The 22,805-nt window shown below is 34.6% G+C and overlaps 1 pseudogene; it reads right to left on the bottom strand.

The window, feature by feature from the left end:
• Positions 1-22,805, bottom strand: part of LOC137658544 (uncharacterized) — a 464,917-nt pseudogene that overhangs the window by 66,656 nt on the left and 375,456 nt on the right.

Raw genomic sequence — 22,805 nt, 5'->3', positions numbered from 1 at the left:
ACTCAAATTTAAAATGGCATCGCAAGATTACTACGAGTAGAGGCACCGTTACAAAGGCTATGCTTCAACCTGAGCCTGAACCTCGCAAAGGGCTATGCCTCGACCCTGAGCCTGAACCTCGAAAGGCAATGCCTCGACTCTGAGCTTGAACCTCCAAAGGCTATGCTTCAACCCTGAGCCTGAACCCCTAAGGACTATGCCTCGACCCTGAGCCTGAACCTCCAAAAGCTATGTCTCGACCCTGAGTCTGAACCTCCAAAGGCTATGCCTCAACCCTGAGCCTGAACCTCCAAAGGCTATGCCTCGACCCTGTTCCTGAACCTCGAAAGGCAATGCCTCGACTCTGAGCTTGAACCTCCAAAGGCTATGCTTCAACCCTGAGCCTGAACCCCTAAGGACTATGCCTCGACCCTGAGCCTGAACCTCCAAAAAGCTATGTCTCGACCCTGAGTCTGAACCTCCAAAGGCTATGCCTCAACCCTGAGCCTGAACCTCCAAAGGCTATGCCTCGACCCTGTTCCTGAACCTCCTAATTATGGGGAATACTGCCAGATCAGTAAATTGTATTCTTCATTCCATCTACAATTTTATGTTAATCTTTTTTCGTCCCTGTCTGGATTACTAACCCTCGTAACTGGGTAAGTGCTACTTTTACCTTCCTCCTAGATAGGATTACATCTAAGGAAATAGCTTTATAAGTGATCTCTCTCTCTCTCTCTCTCTCTCTCTCTCTCTCTCTCTCTCGTCTATAGGTATTATTTCAGTCCTTGTTATTACTAAGGGGAAGAATTCTTCCTTTACTATATTAGGTAGCAGGTTGGCCAGAGCACCAGCCACCCGTTGAGATACTACCGCTAGAGAGTTATGGGGTTCATTGACTGGCCAGACAGTACTTGCATTGGATACTTCTCTCTGGTTACGGTTCTTTCCCTTTGCCTACACATACACCGAATAGTCTGTCATATTCTTTACAGATTCTCCTCTGTGCTCATTCACCTGACAACACTCGAGATTACCAAACAATTCTTCTTCACCCCAGGGGTTAACTACTGCACTGTAATTGTCCAGTGGCTACCTTCCTCGTGGTAAGGGTGGAAGAGACTCTTTAGCTATGGTAAGCAGCTCTTCTAGGAGAAGGACACTCCAAAATCAAACCATTGTTCTCTAGTCTTGGGCAGTGCCATAGCCTCTGTACCATGGTCTTCCACTGTCTTGGGTTAGAGTTCTCTTGCTTGAGGGTACACTCGGGCTCACTATTCTATCTCGTTTCTCTTCCTCTTGTTTTGTTAAAGTTTTCATAGTTTATATAGGAAATATTTATTTAAATGTCACTTTTTTTTAAATATATTTTTTCTTGTTTCCTTTCCTCACTGGGCTATTTTCCCTGTTGGGGCCCCTGGGCTTATAGCATCTTGGTTTTCCAACTAGGGTTGTAGCTTAGCAAGTAATAATAATAATAATAATAATAATAATAACAACATTGGATTACACGGCATAGTAATTGTTATTCTCCTTCGATTTACAAGATTGGGAATTTTCTTCTTCCTTTGGTTTTTCTCTCTTAATCTTCTTTTTATTCCTTTCCTATTTCTTTTTTCCGTATGGCCCGTTCCGATGGTCTTTTTTCCTCAGATCAATGCTTAGAGAATCTAGAAATACAACTCATTAGGTATGAGGAAACTTCTTAATAATAATAATAATAATAAATAATAAGTAATAATAATAATAATAATAATAATAAGAGCACTCAGATATTTCAGACCCTCGTCAAAGTAAGCATTTTACTCAAGTCTATGGACGAAAACACTTCTTTTTTTTTTTTATATCCTGATGAATTTCTGTAACATTTAACTAAAGTCTACAGGACAGTGCATTTCCCTTTTCATATTCTGACAGTAGATTGCGAAAAATGTAAATGCGGATCCGGATCATCTCCAAAATTTAATGGGATTGTCCATGACCAAAGTTCTATCTTTGGTGAAAATCTCGTCAAAATCTGTCGAGTAGCTTTGACGTAATCCTGTCTGCAGACAATCTCACAGAGAAATAAAATAAATAAATAAATCGACTCGATTTATACCTCCTTGGCGGAGGTACTAACAATACTCCTTTGAAAAAAATAACTAAATAAACAAAGATATTTAACATTGATACAATCCTCTCAAAAAAACACAAGCAAACAAAAATAAAATACGTTGCGATCGTTTAAATATGGTTCGCTTGTCACATTGGAGTACATATCATCCTTGGAGATAATAAAAACACACTCAATATATGTAATGCTTATGTTAATGACTTTCTATTAAAAGAGAACATATGTTTTTTTTTTCATAATGCATTTTCCCTATTAAACATCTAGCCGATGTGGTAACGTCCCTGACTGGTGAACGTCAGACCGGGGTTCGAGTCCTGTTCAAACTCATTAGTTTCTTTGGTTGCTGCAACTTCACCATCCTCGTGAGTTAAAGATGGGGGTTTTGTGGGAGCCTATATGTCTATCTGGTGCGTCATAAGTAGCCATTGCCTGGCCCTCCTTGGTCCTAGCTTGGGTAGAGAGGGGGCTTGGGGCGCTGATCATATGTATATAAGGTCAGTCTCTAGGGCATTGCCCTGCTCGATGGGACAATGTCACTGTGCCTTGCCCCTGCCATTCATGAGCAGCATAATTTTTTTCAATAAATTTCCAACTTACCTATACAACCTATTAAAAGAAATTATAAGTGATTAATAATTAATTGGAAAACTAGAAGAAAATAATAGTTTGACAAAATCCGTTCTCCTAATATGGCGAGTAAGAATAGAAACAAACATTATTTTAAAGTCTAATGATATACTTTACTGAAAGAAAAAGTTTTAAGAATCTCTTAAAATAATATAGGCGCTCTCTAAATTACATATTATATTCGTATATAAACTTACAAGAAAAATCTAACGGTCTACTTTAAATTTTCAGTTTTAAAGACAAATGGAATAGGTTGATGAATTTTTTAGTTCAGGTATTAAAACCATCCAGGAAAATGAAAAAAATATATTCCAAATTCTAGTGGTACATAGGTTTTTTTCACTGTTACCATCGTTATTTTCATAAATATTACCACCTATGACCAGATTATGTAATCCTTCTCCAAAAATATCTCATTATCATTAAGTGGCAACTTCACCAGAAATAATAATACTAAAAACATCATCATCACCATCATATCATCACTATCAGTGGGTAGCAGTGGCTGCAGTAGCAGTTACTTTTAACCATTTGATACTTCATGTCTCATTGTCTATTCTAATTAGCCAGTACACAAAAACTCAAACTGTAGGAAATAACTTTCAGCTGTAAATTTCTGATACTTATTGTGTGTCAAAACAAGAAAAGAATCAACATTTTGCAGATAGAGCAAGCAAGATTTGGCAGACTGTATATGATCAATAACATATAGTAAATGAAGCTTCCAGTTTCCGATCGTTCGGCCTCTATTAAAAGCAATGTAGTAATCACAAGATCAAAGTATTGTACTGAATGGCCTGAACACTTTAAAGGTTTAAAGGCCACGCATGAATGGCAGAGGCAGGGGATAGTGACATTACACTATCGAGCAGGACAATGCCCTAGAGACTGACCATATATACATATGATCAGCGCCCAATCCCCATCTTTACCAAGCTATGATCAAGGAGTGCCAGGCAATGACTGCTGATAACTCAGCAGGTAGACCTATAGGCTCCCCAAACACCCCATCCTTACCTCACAGGGATGGTGAGGTTGCAGCGACCAAAGGAACTAACGAGTTTCAGCGGGACTCAAAATCCAGAATGGCGTTCACCAGTCAGGACGTTACTACATCGGCCACCACAACCCTGAAAAAGTAAGGAACTTAACCTATCGAAAGATATAGCCATCAAGGTGAAGACACTCGCCGCGATAGTAACGTTTTGCCATGAAGTTGCTTATGGTACAGTACACGCTCCCAAAAGGCAGTCACTGAAAATGTGAAAATAAAATGAAATTAGCATTGGCGGACCATGTTTAGTTATCTGAAAAAACAATTCTTGTGGCTTCATAATTAAACTTGAGATGATATGGATATTTTTCTAATATACATACATACATACACATACACACACACACACACACACACACACAGCCACATATAATATATATATATATATATATGTGTGTGTGTGTGTGTGTGTGTTTGACTGTGTTTGACAGCGTTCAGGACATATGAAATATAATTGCTTTTTTTAGAGGAGTCGTGTTGGTAAATCCTAGGTAAGGATATAGACAGTTATTTGGTTCTGTAATTAAAAAAAAAAAAAAATAAAGTGCAAAGTGTTTGCTCGTGAATGCAATAATATCCTTTTAAAATCTGATAATCCAGAATTACAATAGTGTTGTTTCAGGTCTGCCTGGTAGATAAAAGTGTATAAAAAGCACGACAAGTGAATCACGATGTCACCAAAGGGGGTAGATGGTGGGGAAAAAAAAAAAGAACGCCGTTGTAATTGAAATAGGGGGAAGGGGGGAGAGGGGCAAAGCATCAGCGCCCGACGCTATGGAGTGCGACCAGAAACAAAAATGCAAATCCAATGACTTCCTTCAACAATTTGGAACTGCCTAAGCTCAACGGATACAGGGAAGACCCTAATGTTTTTTTTTTTTTTTTTCTATTAAAGATGGCTGCGTCAGCAGTTCACTCCACATGACACTCCAAATCTAAACCATACATATTCTTATACATCATTGCAGGATTCGTATAACAAGAGCGTTCATTTTCTATGAAAATATTAAAAGCTTTTCATTGATTGTGCAAAATGTATGTGTATGTGTGAGAGCTTGCATATTCATAAAATCGTATCTAATGTACAGTATTAACAGAAAGACAATGCCAAAAAAAAACATGAAAAGTTTAGTAAACAAACTAATGAGATATCTAGAGAGAGAGAGAGAGAGGAGAGAGAGAGAGAGAGAGAGAGAAAGAGAGAGAGAGAGAGAGAGAGAGAGAAAGAGAGAGAGAGATACAAAATAAATTTCTTCGAAGATCATAAGCGGATTTTCTTAAACCGATCCCAGGTCCCAAGAGGCACGCTTACAAACCGCCCTCGTAGAATTTTCGTTTTTTTACCTCTTTTTTTATTGTTTTTCCTTTCTTTCATCTTGTACAGCAAATGAATTCCTTAAGCACTTTGGTTAACAGACAAAAAAATTCTTTGGTCGGAATAAAGAATTTCATTTGCTTCTTAAGGAAAACAAATATTCCAAACTCTTAATAAAATTCCGTTTGCAATGATTCAAACTATAGACAGGGAAGATCTCTCTCTCTCTCTCTCTCTCTCTCTCTCTCTCTCTCTCTCTCTCTCTCCTCTCTCTCTCTCTCTCTGTATCAGAATTTGATTTACTCTTTAAGGAAAACAAATATTCCAAACTCTTCTTAATAAAATTCTGTTTGCAATGAATCCAACTATAGACTGGGAGGATTTACTCTCTCTCTCTCTCTCTCTCTCTCTCTCTCTCTCTCTCTCTCTCTCCTCTCTCTCTCTCTCTCTCTCTCTCTCTCTCTCTCTCTGTATCAGAATTTTATTTACTCTTTAAGGAAAACAAATATTCCAAACTCTTCTTAATAAAATTCAGTTTGCAATGAATCCAACTATAGACTGGGAGGATTTACTCTCTCTCTCTCTCTCTCTCTCTCTCTCTCTCTCTCTCTCTCTCCTCTCTCTCTCTCTCTCTCCAACAAACTTACTGTCTGTCAAGATGATATGGGAATAAGTATCAAAAGAAGGGAGCCTGCGGTAGAAGATATGGCTTTTTCTATTTGAAAGGAGAGAGAGAGAGAGAGAGAGAGAGAGAGAGAGAGAGAGAGAGAGAGGAGGAGAGAGAGAGAGAGAGAGAGAGAGAGAGTGTTATTTTGAAGTCTTCTCAGCGAAATGGATGATGAAACGTTCTGGTCCATTTTGCTGATTAATCTTCTTTTGGTTTCCCCCTTTTTTCTTGTCCATGAATACAGATGTGGAATTTCTCCTTACCCCTTACCGGATTCTCTTTTTTTTTTTATTGCTTAAGAGATTACGCCATCATCAACAGTTTATTCGTGTCTGCTTTGGATCGACTCTATAAATAATTCTGATTTTTTCTTCATCTTCTTCCCCACCGTTATCCCTACATTAAGGGGTCGGTTGCCTGATGCACCCTATCCAATGCCTTCGCTCAAAGGCATCCTCTTCTCTCCATATCATCCTTCACCTAACCTCGGCATCTAATTCTTTGCCTCCCTCTTGATCTTCTCCCCGTAACAGGTTCCTTCCACGCCCCTACTCACACTCCCTCCCCATCATCCATCCTTAACACGTGCCCACACCATCTCAGTCTCGACACTCTTATCCTCTCAGTAATCTTCACTACACCTGCCATTCTTCTTATTTCATCATTTTCCATCTTTCAAACAGTGATATTCCCATAATCCACCTTAGCATTTTCATCTCTGTACTCTCAAGCTTTGCTTCCTTTTTTCGTCTTAAAGCCCAAGTTTCTTGGAACCTCATTTTAATAAATAATTCATTTTTAACACTGATTTTTTTACAGAGGTAACCGGATAAATACACATACATACGCACACACAAACATACACACATCTTATCACACATTCATCTTACCAGAAACCTGTCAGAAGTTCTAATTTTCTCTAACCAATTGCTCGGAAGTTTTGTTCAGACTCACCTTCCTTTTTATCACATATTTCGTATAGATATTCTTATTGCTAACATCATTAAAATGGGCCTTTTTTGAGGAGGGGGGGAGGGTTTTCCACTGTTACTTATGTATCGAAGAAACTCATGAACAGTATTTTATGGAATTTAAAAAACAAATCTATTCCTGAATGTTTTTGACATTTTTATCGTCGTATTCATAGATGATTTTTCAGTTCACATTAAAAAAAAAAAAACTAATCATCCACTTTCCATATTAATTTCTGCACACCATCTTTCGTCAACCCTGGAGAGGTTACAAGGATTTATTGTAGTATTGCTTTATCGATATTTATTATGATATTAAATATCTAGATCGTTACCGTTGCCCCTAAATTATGGTATCACTTCTTTTTTAAATATGATAATAGAAATAAGGCGAATTGTTAATAATCTGTATATAATTTTACAAATCCTTTTCATCTCACGCTTTGAAACTACCTTTCTCGTAGTTTACTTTATTCCCAAATTATCATTATTATTATTATTATTATTATTATTATTATTATTATTATTATTATTATTATAATTATCATTATTAATTTCTAGGCTACAACCCTAGTTGGAAAAACAGGATGCTATAAGACCAGGGGCCCCCAACAGGGCAAATAGCCCAGTGAGGAAAGAACAGCAATAACATTGAAATAAATATTTCCTAATTAAACAATAAAAAAAAGTAACAAAACAAGAAGAAGAAAAATTAGATAGAATAGTGTGCCCGAGTGTACCCTCCAGCAAGAGAACTCTAACCCAAGACAATGGAAGACAATAGTAAAGAGGCTATGGCACTACCCAAGACTAGAGAATAATGGTTTGATTTTGGAGTGTCCTCCTCCTAGAAGAACTGCTTACCATAGCTAGAGAGTCTCTTCTACCCTTACCAAAAGGAAAGTAGCCACTGAACAATTACAGTGCAACATTTAACCCCTTGAAAAAGCTTAAGCTTACTTATGATCATTTACTTTTTCGGATATCCACGAAATTTTTAGATCATATTTCCTGTCCGCACCAAGGGCACTGAATGGCACCACATGCCCAAGCACCGGCATATAAATCCAAACCAATCCTATCACAACAATGATTGTCGACAAACATCAAATTTCCCATCGTTGTTTATGAAACTTACAAACCCAATAGCTCTTGTAAATCTTCTAAATATCGTCTCTACTTACAACAAATAGATAAAATGAACTATAAATTGGAATCACTTCTTCATTTCTTATCAGTGGGCTTTGATAGTCTGCTAAAATATGTTTGCTACATAAACAGACCTATCTAAATCGATTCTATAAACTACTTGAACCATTACGGCCAGTTTCGGGGAATCTGCGTTAAATGAAATGTGTTTGAAAACTTACATTCAGTAAAAGTAGCTCATATTATAGCACCAAAACTTTGATAAACACTGGCCATAATAACTAAGGAAACAATACTGAAGCATGGCTAAATAATGTAACAAAAAGTAGCTAATGTTAGCACCTTCTCTAGAGAGAGAGAGAGAGAGAGAGAGAGAGAGAGAGAGAGAAGAGAGAGAGGAGATGAGAGAGAGAGAGAGAGAGAGGAGAATTAGTCAGTTCACTGATTTGGATATAAGCCATTCGAAAATAGTGCTTTAAATAAGCACCTTTATCTCTATCCATTTGTTTTGATTAAAAAAAATACCTTTTTCAAAACCTTGTTGTCAGCACTCAGTGCTAAAAGTAGAGCTTACATGTAAAAGGGATGCCAAATTTAGTAAGAGATTAAAAACCATTCATGTAATCGCTCTCAATTAAAGCATAGATATAAAATATATAGAATATAACCAGAAAAAACAATAAATTGTTCTAATATTAATTCTGGGCTTACTGAAGATTACGCAAAAAAATTTGTACACACACACAGTAAGATATATACAGTATATATATTTATCTATCTATCTATCTATCTATATATATATATATATATTATATATATATATATATATATATATATATATATATATATATTATATTCTAATTATACGTAGTATTTTGATCTTTTATAGAATCATTCATCAACAAAGTGACAACTTATCATCCTGAATTCTACTGTATATTAAAGAATTATTAATAATGAGAGGAAAACGATAGTTTTACGATTCCCTCTATTCCTGTCTGACTCGTCTGATATATCATTATTCATATTTCTATTTTCATTAATATCATTATCATTAGAGCTCAATCTGCAACACTGCTGGAAAAGCAGATTACCACAAGCTAAATGGCCACAAGAGAGAGAGAGAGAGAGAGAGAGAGAGAGAGAGAGAGGAGAGAGAGAGAGAGAGAGAGAGAGACGAGAGAGAGAGAGAGAGAGAGCAGTCAAATATCGGAAAAAAGAGAAGTGAAGAATAAAATATAAAAGTGAAAAAAGCGAAACGATGAATTAAAATAAATAATTCATAATAAAACATGTCGATAGAATATTAAATAAAACCGAATACGATTAATAACAATGTTGGATTAATAAGTAACCCACGCATTTACTCGGTTTTAACTTGGAAGTTCCTCTGATTGAATTATACGATACGGTTACTAAACTGAAAGCTCGATGCTCCATTCAGTTTGTGCATAGATACAATTGCATGTGTCCTAGCACCTGATGTTTAGAATCTTCACTCTTCAGATATATAGTGTGATTCAACTGCTGATTTACAGCAATGTATGAATGACTATAAAACCCCTAATTTCAGAATATTGTTAACACCGGGGAACAGCTATTCGGGAATTCATAGTTTCTTGATTTATTTACTATCTTTGTAAAGTAGATTTCAAACTGGTTTGTTGAATACTGATACTGTCCATAAATTATTTTGATTAATCTCACAGCGTACTGATCATGCCTTTAGATAATTCTACATCACCAAGGCAACATGGTAAAAAATAACGAGGAAATTTACTTTTCAGTTGCCCTACTAATATGTGAAATTTACCCTTGCAAGACCTACAGTTCGTCATTCTTGATAACACATGCCACCGTTCCAACATTTCCTGGTCACTCATTTCCTCTGTTTACAACATTACCACCAGTATTCAGATTTTTGTCCTTGTTTTGTTTGTCCTTTACTTCTATTTTTGTCAAAAAGAGTTTTTCTTGATACCTAGATTGCATTAATAGTTTCACATTAAAATATAAAGTGGGATTGCATGATTGTTTAGCAGTAATTGCATACGTCCTGAATTGTGTGATATATTTTCAAGCATAATACAGCTGGCTACCAGTAGACAAGTATGAATTATGAGCCCTGGAGTTGTCAAATTATCTTATTATTATTATTAATATTATTATTATTATTATTACTATTATCATCATCATTATTAGATAAGCAACAATCCTAGTATGAAAAGCAGGATGTTATAAGCCCAAGAGCTCCAACAAGGAAAATAGCCCATTGAGGAAAGGATATTAGGAACAGGTAGAATAGTGTGTCTGATGCATTCTCAAGCAAGAGAACTCTAACCCAAGACAGTGGAGGACTAGAACACTCCCCAAGACTAGAGAAGAAAGGTTTGATTTAGGAGTGTCCTTCTCCTTACTGCTTACCATACCTAAAGAGTATCTTTTACCCTTACCAAGAGGAACGCAGCCACTGAACAATTGTAGTACTTAAAAGTTGTTCTTTTTCATGTTCACCGCATGTGTAACGAATACGGTCTGTAATTTTTAGATTTCCTGTGCGATTCAATCAGCAATTATAAAATTTTTACCTTGTTCACTATTAATTGCGTAACGAAGGTATATTTTTTAAATTACTCTATCAATGTACAATTTTTTTTTCTATTCTTTTGTGAAGTTCGAATGAAATATAGTACGATCTAAAGGTGAAAAAGACTCCCGTGCGATAAAATAAGAGCAACTCAATATTTGTTCTAACTCTTATATTCCCTCAAAATTCATTAATGGGAAATCATCTATATTTGAACTAAATACTAAATGTTGAAAGCCTTAAAATATCTATATGAATACCGAATTAAAATTGATATATATATATATATATATATATATACATATACACACACATATATATATATACACACATTATATATATATATATATATATATATAATAAAGTAATTAAAGTATTAAAACTTAAATAGAGTATAATTCTATTTCTATTGCTGTTTTGATCCCTTCTGGGAAAGAAAAAAAAACTTTGTTTTACGAGCACTCATATACAATGCATTGCAGCTAAATATTTAATGTCAACACTGCTGAACCTGGAATTCTTTTAATGTTGCTCCCATCTTAAATACTTTTATCATCCTCTTAACTCCTTTGACTGAAAAATAAGAATTATTCTCGTAAAGTAACCCTTCTTGTAATACACAAGACATAGATACTTATAATATAAACAGTATATATATATATATATATATATACATACACATATATACGTGTATATATATATATATATATATATACATTATCAATCTTCCATACCAGAGTGTGGCTTTAGCGCCATAATAATCTCTCAACTTGTGAATCATTAATGAACTTCCTTTAAAGTATATTTCCAATTTATTAGTCCCTTTATACGCCTTCAAGGAAGATTCCTCTACTCACAATTTAGGCTACCATTAACCTCTTTTTTTATGTATTTTTTTCCGTTTTTTTTTTTTATTTCTAATGCTCTTGCATTCCTATCTCCTTGCACATCTGAATTTACACACTATTCACATATATTGTTTCCAACTCTTTCTAAATGGCCTACGACAATAAAAAAAAAAGAATCTGCTCCATCATATTCCCTACATTAACCTTTTACCACATCTAAATAACTCCACATTTCCAAACTTATCAATTCCTTTGACACCTTGTATACTATGCCAACAGAAGTTCATTCAAATAGCTTCAACGTTATTATGTTTTTTTAATATTCATAAAGGTGAGTTGGATCAACAATAACTTCATTCTTGTTCACCCTACCCCCTAAAAACAATTCGAAACTCTTCCCTATCTTTTGCACACATCCTGCTACCTTTACATTCCTCTTTCATCTTACCATTACCGTTATATACTCCACAAATTACAAGTATGGATCAACCTCTTCCCTTCTTCTACCATCCATCCATGTTAGCATTCATTACAGCAATTTATGGTTTCCATTTACCTTAAACTTTACTTCAATCTCTCTCTCTCTCTCCAGTCACTCATAACATTTCCTACTAGGTTCTGTAGTTTTTCTTTATTTTTTATAATCAACACAATACCATGTGTTAACACCACTCACTCTCCAGTCCATTAATTTACTCGTTTTCTTATTCCACAGATTGCACAAATATCCACAATTATTTTTCTGAACTCTTCCATCATCCCATCCCCAAAGGTATTAAACAGCCATGGAAACATTGCAGTTTTCGTTTCAGACCCCTTTTCACACAAAACTAATAATTTCCCTGCCAATATACACCTTGATTCAATAAAAAAACCTCTTGATTGCTTTCAAAGATTTATATTCTATAGCATATATTCTTAACAAGCTCCAGACTGCCTTTCTATGAATTAATTTTATCAAGTTTTATCTAGATCATTGTATGCCACATACAGTTCCCTCACTTTACTTTCAAACATCTTTCATAAGATTTCATACAAAACATTTGACCACATACTCTCTTACCAGGCTACACCATTACGTACTTAATCTATTAACCGTTCTGGAACCTGCACCTCTTGATTATCTTTCCTATATTCTCAAGAGTCTCTTCAACCAACTTTCTTGGCGTAACACCAATTGATTACAATTTTGCATCGCTCACCTCCCCTTCACATTCAACAAACTCTCATTATAAATACTCCATCGACACAGTATTCATGTCGGACATTACTTCTAACCTTTCATCTTTTATTAAGAGATCTATTTGTCCACAGAACTTTTTCTCTGATTACATACATGTAAAACGGCTTCATGTTCTCTCTCAAGTTCTTCTTCACCTTCTCCACTCTATCTTTGTTACCTAATGTATTGTTGAAAAATTACCGGGTTCTTAATCTTTGCAAAGGTATAATGAGGCTAGCGTTTTTCAATGAAACAAAAGAGCTACAGTATAATACATTATATATATATATATATATATATATATATATACACACACACATATATATATATATATATATATATATATATATATATATATGTATCATCATCATCTCCTCCTACGCCTATTGACGCAAAGGGCCTCGGTTAGATTTCGCCAGTCGTCTCTATCTTGAGATTTTATTTCAATACTTCTCCATTCATCATCTCTTACTTTACTCTTCTTAGTCCTTGGCCATGTAGGTCTGGGTCTTCCAACTCTTCTAGGGCCTTGCGGAGCCCAGCTGAACATTTGGTGAACCAATCTCTCTTGGGGAGTGCGAAGGGCATGCCTAAACAATCTCCATCCACCACTCACCATGATCTCATTCACATATGGCACTCGAGTAATCTCTCTTACAGTTTCATTTCTAATCCTTTTCTGCCATTTAACTCCCAAATATCCTTCTGAGGGCTTTGTTCTCAAATCTACTAAATCTATTGGAGAGTGTTTCATTGTCTTACCATAACTCATGTGCATAGAGTAACGCCGATCTCACTAAACTGATAAGTCTGATTTTTATATGTAATTTCAAGCGATTTGATTTCCAAAATTTACTTAACCTAGCCATTGTCTGATTTGCCTTTTTCAATCTTTCACTAAACTATAATTCTAAAGACCCTGAATTGGAGATCATAGTTCCTAAATACTTGAATGATTCTACATCATTAATCCTTTCTCCTTCCAATGATATTTCATCTTCTATTGCATACTCTGTTCTCATCTTCTGTCTTTCTTCTATTTATCTTCAGCCAAACCTGGTGTGATATTTCATGCCTTCTGGTAGGCAAGCATTGCAAATCCTGTGGTGTTCTGCTTACAAGGACAGCATCATTAGCATACTCTAGGTCTGCTAAATTCCTATCACCAATCCAGTCCAATCCTACTCCACCGTCTCCGACTGTTCTCCGCATTACAAAATCCATGAGGAGGATAAACAACATAGGTGACAACACATTCCCTTGGAGTACTCCACTGTTCACTGAAAATTCATTTGATAAGACTCCATTAAGATTAACTTTGCACTTGCTATGATCATGAACACGTTTGTGTGTGTATTTCTAGTAAGCTTACATCCTTAAGCACTAGTATAACTTCAATGTTCACATAAGTAGACACAGATTTAAGTTCAATAACTGCCATTTGAGTGAAAAAAAAATAGTATCTTTAGGAGTTAAGCATGGCATTCATTTCTATATACAATATAAATTGTAAAAACACGAAGGAAATAATAATTTGTTATTTGCTTGAAAAAGGGTATAATAGAACGCTAAGCAACTTCCGGGTGCAGAAATTGAATTTGCTTTTTACAAAAAGAAAGTAGGTATTTTTTTTTACTAACAAATGTATGAATGAATAACTTGAAGTTCTCTGGCATCCTGACATTTACTAAGAAATTAAAGACATGATAAGTCACTCTTCATCTTAAATATGTGATGGATAGGAAAGGAAGGAAATTTCCATTTATATTGGAAAAGGTTCCTTGAGAGAGACCTGCCCTGTTAAAGAGTGTAAAGAAATATTCTAGTGTTAAAGCTTACTAGTATATAAAATATCTTACAATTTATATAAAGTGGAAGCTAATACCGATAATGTTACACGGTGCTATGGAATGAAAAACAAAGCAAGAGACATGAGATGAATTGAATATCAAAACTAAACTAGCGTTCAACTTAATATGAAGATAAATTAGGTTAGAAGACATCAAGAAGGACAACAATATCGCCACGATGTACGGATCAAATTCCAAGATTCATATTATGTAAATAAATGGATTATAACAAGTTTGTTTTGGAGAAAAAAATAAAATAAAAACTGATAATATAATTAACAAATATCGTAATCATAGAACTTCGACAAGCTGTTACGCTGTATAGCTCAGTGATCTATGAAATTGAAATGTTCACGATATCAAGATTTCCTATAAAATAGATGAGAAAACCTTCAAGTAATTTGTATTATCCACTGCGATTTACGTCAAAGTCTGGCTCATTAAGGACTTATTTTAACGAACAAAATTGTATTTAATATGTATCTGTTTAAAAAAAAAAATAGATGACCGAAACATTGCTTAGATCTTTAATGAATAATTCAAAACCAATATCGAAAAATTATAATTGCTTTCAATATCAAAGGCTTTATGATAGAGAATTTCTAGCATGACTCCATCATATAATTTATTAACAATAAAGGCTTTATAACAACGGAAAAAATCAATATACGATGTAAGGTAAATTATTTTTAAGATAATATTTCGTGGAAATATCGTTGTATTTCATTAGATAAAAATAATCATAGAACACTGACAACTTTAAAAATATAATAGAAATAACATCAATTGTACACGATTAATGATATTTCTCTATCACATTAGAATCAGTGATAGATTTCAGTAGAAAAACACAATGTATACCTTAATTATTTCTCATCGATGTTTTTTTTTTTTTTTTTTTTTAATAAATATTTCGACATCAGTGAATGAACACATGCACACCCACACATATATGAGTACCTCTAATAGTTACTATAGCTTCCTAATCTCTCAACTTCGCCATATAGTATTAGGATAAGCCTGTCATTACGAAACTTTTATTCATATGAGAAATTAATGAAGTAGCGTTTTTTTCCGTAACAGAATTCGAAGTGACACTTAAGATTACATCGTGTAAGTAAGCAGTGTTAAGATTAAGGAATTAACCATCACTTGAAAATCAATTTCGTCATAATTACACATAAATCATTGACGGGTATTGTCTTATCAACTAGACATATTTTCTGAATAAATTATTTCATACCGATAAAATCTAATTGTCATTGTTCACATCTAAATATGTGACATGATTACGGATTTCACTGTTAACACACAAGAAAAAATAAAATGTAGGTAAAATACAATTAAACAAAGGCATAAACGATGTTATCTTCCAATGCACTCCATTGATCTTTCATTTCTAATACTTGTAACATCTTCAAGTGCTTGTAATCATACCAACTATGTTTAAAACCTACATTCGACGAATTAGCATTCATTTAAATGGACTTTTTCAATCATTGAGTGAGGGAACAAGTATTTGATAAGCGCGAAATTGCGTGTAAAACAACGTTGAATGACGCAGTCAACTTAGAGAGGTTTTGACGTGCTACTGATAAGTCATTTGTGTGCGTATATAAAGAAGTCAAAGTTGTGAAGTTCCATATGATAAAGTAGCTGTATTATGCAAGCAACCGGAACTGTTGAGTCTTTTCTGGAGATACTTCCTGTTAGAGATCCAGTTTTTATGTTGAAAACAAAAATGCAAATAAAAAATACAAATAAATAAATAAATAGATAAAAAATAACTAACTAAACAAATAAATAATAAACAGGAAAAGAACCCAGAGTGCAGACGTCCGGCACAGCAGCTTATTTCTCGAAACCAGATGGCCTTTTCCAGATTCAACTTAGACAGTACGCGTATTTGAAATCTGTTTGACAACCATGTGCGAACATGGGTTAAGGTTAGGATTAATTTGGTCGACCTTTTGCTCAACCTTGACCTTGACCTTTGACCTAGGACTTTCAGAATTTAATCACGTCTCAACATAGAAATTAATCCCTGAAAGTTTCACTACTCTGAGAAAAATTATGGCCAGGAAGTTGTTCACAAAGAAACAAACAGACCAACAAGGGCGAAAACATAACCTTGGCGGAGGTAATAAACAGAGGTTCGATATTGTACATTAGGTTTCCCAAATAAAGCACAACCAACTCCCATTAACAGAACTCACTCTCTCTCTCTCTCTCTCTCTCTCTCTCTCTCTCTCTCTCTCTCCAGAAAAGAAAAAGCCATATGGATTTCCCCCAGAAAATTGCCTTTCCAAAAAGAGCACCTGGGAGGATATACAGCTGGAAAAAGAATGGCAGCTGTTTTCCCAGGCTTTCTCCTTTCCTTGTTTCTCTCTCTCTTTGGTAACATTACTTAGTGCCCTGCTACTTGAATTTCTTACTTCCAGAGACAGCATTCGCACACAGTCATCACTACGTCACACCTTAAGATTTATCCCACCTCTCTCCCGCTAACTGTCTGTCTGTCTCACATAATCACACACACACATGCTGTATTCCTTTAGTATGTATAAATCAGGTATACCAACATACACTTGTCATTTATTTAGAGTGAAATGATGTGGAAGTAAAACCTTGGATAGGTGATAACGAGCGTGAATGAAGGCAGGCATATGGTTAACAGGATCCGAGCGGTTTGAAGAGGAGGACTGGGTCCACAGACAACACACCAGAGAATAGGAGGTTCCGTCATCATAAACCTCGGCATCGCTGATATGAGGAGGAAGACTAAGTCTTCTTCTTGGAAAGTGACATGTGGTACATGAAATGTTATGGTATGCGCTCATGTTGCCATCACTTGCTACCTCATCATATATTCGCCTCCGCTCAGAGTTTATTTTTAACTATAAAATAATCTTCTCTATAACCTGTAGTTATCTTTCATAAAATTTTACCCTGTGGATTAATTTCCATTCGCATTTCTGTCTTAAAAAGGATTCATGAATATATGTTATCATCAATAATAAAAAAGATAATAATAATTCTAATACTAATGTTAATAACAGTAATAATAATAGCAATAATATTACTAATACTAACAATATTATAACAATAATAACAACAGAAATAAATAACAGTAATACTATTACTATTACTGAAAATAAAAACAACATAAACACTAACAATCTATCTATGTATCTACCATGGGAATTACAACAATTCTGGGAAGTAGAAGACATAGAAAAAGAAACAATGGGAGAGTTTTGTTTCTCATCGTTCCTCTTTTCTTGACAAGGGACTCAGCCGAGTTTGGTTAGTACTGCCACAACACAATAATAATAATAACAATAACAACAACAATAATAATAATAATAATAATAATATTATTATTACTATTATCATTATTATTATTATTATAATTATTATTATTATTACTAGCTAAGCTACAACCCTAGTTGGAAAAGCAGGATGCTATAAGCCCAGGGGCCCCACCAGGGAACGTAGCCCACGGAGGAAAGGAAACAAGGAATTATAAAATATTTAAAGAACAGTAATAACATTATTTTTTTTTTATTTATAAACTATAAAAACTTTAACGAAACAAGAGGAAGAGAAATAAGATAGCATAGTGTGCCCGAGTGTACCCTGAAGCAAAAGAAATCTAACCCAACACAGTGGAAGAACATGGTACAGAGGTTATGGCACTACCCAAGACTAGAGAACAATGGTTTGATTTTGGCGTGTCCCTCTCCTAGAAGAGCTGCTTACCATAACTAAAAAGTCTCTTCTACACTTACCAAGAGGAAAGTGGCCGCTGAACAATGACAGTGCAGTAACCGCTTAGGTGAAGAAGAATTGTTTAGTAATCTCAGTGTTGTCAGGTGTAAGAGGACAGGGGTGAATATGTAAAGAATAGGCCAAACTACTCAGTGTGTGTGTGTGTGTGTGTGTGTGTGTGTGTGTGTGTGTGTGTGTGTGTGTGTGTGTGTGTGTGTGTGTAGGCAAAGGGAAAATGAACCGTAGCGAGAGAAAGATCCAATGTAGAACTGTCTGGCCAGTCAAAAAACCCCATAACTCTCTAGCGGTAGTATCTCAATGGGTGGCTGGTGTCCTCGCTAACCTACTACCTACCTAACATTAATAATAATAATAATAATAATAATAATAATAATAATAACAATAATAATGCTGATGATAATTACAAAACATCTTTAATCATGCTACTGCCCTGACGCCCATCACCAATCTTATTTTAAGGTAGAGGCTATTTCACGCCATACTTACTTAACGATTATGAAGACGAAATGGAAATTAATCCATGGGCGACAAAGGGTATAGAGCTCAGCCAGATGAACGTAAAGAAAGACAATTTACGCACATCCTATTGTTTTGTGATTAGTGAGAGCGCCATATACCTCTCGTGGGTTGGTGTGCAAAGTTGAAATTAATTGAATTAAATGAATTTTGAGAGAGAGAGAGAGAGAGAGAGAGAGAGAGAGAGAGAGAGAGAGAGAGAGAGAGAGAGAGAGAGAGGGGGGGGATCATACAGAAGGGAGGTGGTTGTGTCAATGGAGTGACGTATGACGACTGTCTGGATATGAGGAATTTCTTTCAACTGTCAACAAGAGTTTGTACCAAGCTCATACACTTCTGTTATTATTATTATTATTATTATTATTATTCCTAGTTAAGCTATAATCCTAGTTGGAAAAGCACGATGCTGTAAGCCCAACGACCCCAACAGGGAAAAATAACACAGTGAGGAAAGGAAATAAGGAAATACAGAAATTAGCGCAAGGTGTGAAATAAAATGAGGCAAATACTGATCCAACACTTCATTACCCAGAAAATCCAGGAAATAGAGGTAACACAGCTGCTGAAATCAGTAGTAGATAGAATGCTGTATTTCAAGTGAAGTAGAATTTGTGTAACCCGAATAATACAAACAATAGAAAGAGATTTATAATTAGAACCTTTAACTAAAACTTCCTGAAATTAATTTAGGTAATGGTCCGAACACACTCAATTTGCTCTGCAATCCTGTCTCATTCAAATTATTTTTTTTTATTATTATTAAAGATATCACATGAAAAAAATATATTTCACTTTTCACATCCTGATTACACAAATAAATTAAAATGTTATCTAGGTGGACTTAGTAAATGAGATGCATCCGTTAAATCGCGAGGAAAATTGATGTTCTGGCTCTGTGAAATTGGAATCATCTAGTCTGAACAAACATGAAATATACATAAGCATATATTTGCGATATATCTAGTCTTCACGGATTAATCATGGGTTTAATACCTTGACAAATCATCAGAGTAGAATATATATAAATATCTTTAAATTATTTACAAATCAACATGTATCGTTTAATGAAGTCTTATCAGTAACGACAGGCAAATAATGATGAATTAAAACTGGAATATCAAGTGGGGATATATAGCATTTTTCAATACATAGCTTGAAAAATCTTAGCAATTAATTCTAAATGTAACCTGAGGAAATGTGGAAACTAAAAGTGTTTCGGCAATGTCTGACTTTCCTAATAATTTCTACAAGTAAATGACTATTTTCGACAACAAATATTTCAGCTATAGATCATCATTAAACATACATACATACATACACACACGCATATATATATATATATATATATATATATATATATACAATATAAAAAATCTCATAATCCCCCTTTCTATTAAAGGAGGGAAACCAGATGTAAAACGAAAAGTATTAGGAGTGAAGTTGCCAGACCCACATCGTTTTCTACCCACTACGCCGTAGTGACTACGGCAACCACCACAGTTGTTTCCTATAAGTAGTTTTTAATGAAATGTTCTCATCCAGCCTCTCCTTTCCAGGCGTCGAACCAGGGTTCCCTTATACACGCGACCGCGCATAAGCACACACACATATTATATAGAATATATACAAGTATATACATGTATAGTATATATATCAAATGTATATATATATATATATATATATATATATATATATATATATTTGATATATATACATATTTGAATATATAAAATCATCATAATCATCATCATCATCATCATCTCCTCCTACGCTTATTGAGGGTAAAGGACCTCGGTTAGATTTCGCCAGTCGTCTCTATCTTGAGCTTTTAATTCAATCTATCTATCCATCTATCTATATATAATTTATATATATATATTGTATATATATAATTTTGTATATATATATATATATATATATATATATATATATATATATATATATATATATATATATATAAACATACATCGTACTATAATTCAATAACAGAGGATCATTTGAGAGTAAAATAGAAGAGAATGGTTGTTGACATTGATATACTCGTACTTTAAGTGCTGAACCAGGGATCAACCCTTTGTGTATAAAACGTCGAAAACATTAACTATACTATACTTTAACTTGGTACGGTTATAAAAGGTATGGAACTCCCCAACCCACACTCAAGTGGTCCATACCAAGGGTGTTACCAAGGGTGTTGAAAGCTTTCCTATCTGATATCAATTATTTTCATCACCCCTATCAATGTCTTCATTTCTTCTTGTCTCCAAATTTTCACCAACCTTTCGTCCTATGTTGTTTTCTCATGACACAAACTTTTCAAAGCCCTAATCAATTACTGTAGCTATCCTTTAGTTCTTCTTATTCACATTCAGCATTCAAACACCATTTCCATAAAAATTCTGTCTCTAAAATCCTTTCATTTATTATTATTATTATTATTATTATTATTATTATTATTATTATTATTACTTCCTAAGCTACAACCCTATTTGGAAAGGCGGGATGCTATGAGCACAAGGGCTGCAAAAGGGGAAAATAGCCCAGTGAGGAAAGGAAATAAGGAAAAACTACAAGAGATGTTTAAGAACAATAATAACGTAAAAACAAATCTTTCATATGTAAACTTTAAAAACTTGAAAATAACAAGAGGATAAAAAGTTCAAAATAACAAGAGGAAGAGAAACAAGATAAAATGGTATGCCCGGGTCTACCTTCAAGCAAGAAATCTCTAACCCAAGACAGTGGAAGACCATGGTACAGAGGCTATGGCACTACCCAAGACTAGAGAACAATGGTTTGATTTTGGAGTGTCTTTCTCCTCGAAGAGCTGCTTACCATAGTTAGTGTCTCTTCTACCCTCACCAAGAGGAAAGTAGCCACCGAAAAATTATTATTCCCAAGAAATTAACCATAATTTCCGCAACCCTTTCTATCTACCCTGCTTCACCCATTGTGAATTACCTCCCTACTCATTCACAATACGTATTCTAAAATACTTGCTGGACCCAACCACTACCATTTTTGCTCCATCCATGTTAACCGCGAAGACAATTAAGTAATGGAAACATAACATAATGTAGTCTCAGAATGTTTTAAATACTTTGCATGGATGAGGAAAGTTTCTCATTGTTCTTAAAAATACATACATAACATACTCTATTTACGCTTTTGTCAGGTGTAGGTTGCTTTTAGTTTCAAAATGAAAATTGTGTTTATGTTTCTTTATTATTGTTTGTTCATTGCAATATTGACCGTCCCAAGGGAGAATTCCTATCATCACCTGCATTATTGCAATGCTTAGAGAAATGAAAAAATTTTCCCTTCACGTATACTCGTACATTACAAGTATAAACTTTTTCTCATATAAATTTATTTTATAAACTTTGGTCGGCAACTTGATACTTTATCTTCTTGCATGTACAAACTCCCTCTCCTGCATTATTTAGAACTACAGCACTGTTATTCTCGGAAGTCAGGCAATTTCCAATTCACTGACACATCCCACACTCTACAATGTTTATTTATCAACCATTCTTTCTGCCTTAATCCCTTAGAACTACACTTCCGTCAAAAATACTAGCTCAGATGCACCCATAAATTTTGAATCCTTTGTAAATCTAAAAAGGCTGAAAGGGTTTGCTAGGTGTTCTCGCTCTAGATAAAGAAAAAATTCTTGATCTAATTGAGAACGGGAAAAAAATGCCTCATGTTGAAGTTGTGCGCAAGTATGGGAGGGATACATCTACGCTTTCTTAGACAGGAGACAAGATGGATGTATTTTTAGATCTTGGCAGGAGATATGATCAAGCATCGTCACAGGCGGTAATAAAGTCAGAGAGAAGGTACGGGAATTTTTTTTTTTTTTTTTTTTTTTTTAAAGTAGAAAAGGCTTTGAAATCATGAATTGGGGATATCACGAAGAAAGGGATACCAATTGATTCTCAATATTACGCAAGAATGCCTTGGATCTGCATGGAGATTTTTCCAATAGCAGTTTATTTCCTAAGAAAAGAAACCATTTGCAGCAAGTAACGAATGAGTAAAAATATATATATTTAATATATAAAATTTAAGATAGATTCTGCATCCACGTAAAGACAATAATTAAGTAC

This window comes from Palaemon carinicauda, chromosome 19 (assembly GCF_036898095.1).
Source record: "Palaemon carinicauda isolate YSFRI2023 chromosome 19, ASM3689809v2, whole genome shotgun sequence".
Taxonomy (NCBI): domain Eukaryota; kingdom Metazoa; phylum Arthropoda; class Malacostraca; order Decapoda; family Palaemonidae; genus Palaemon; species Palaemon carinicauda.
This window is presented reverse-complemented; position numbering and strand designations above follow the sequence as displayed.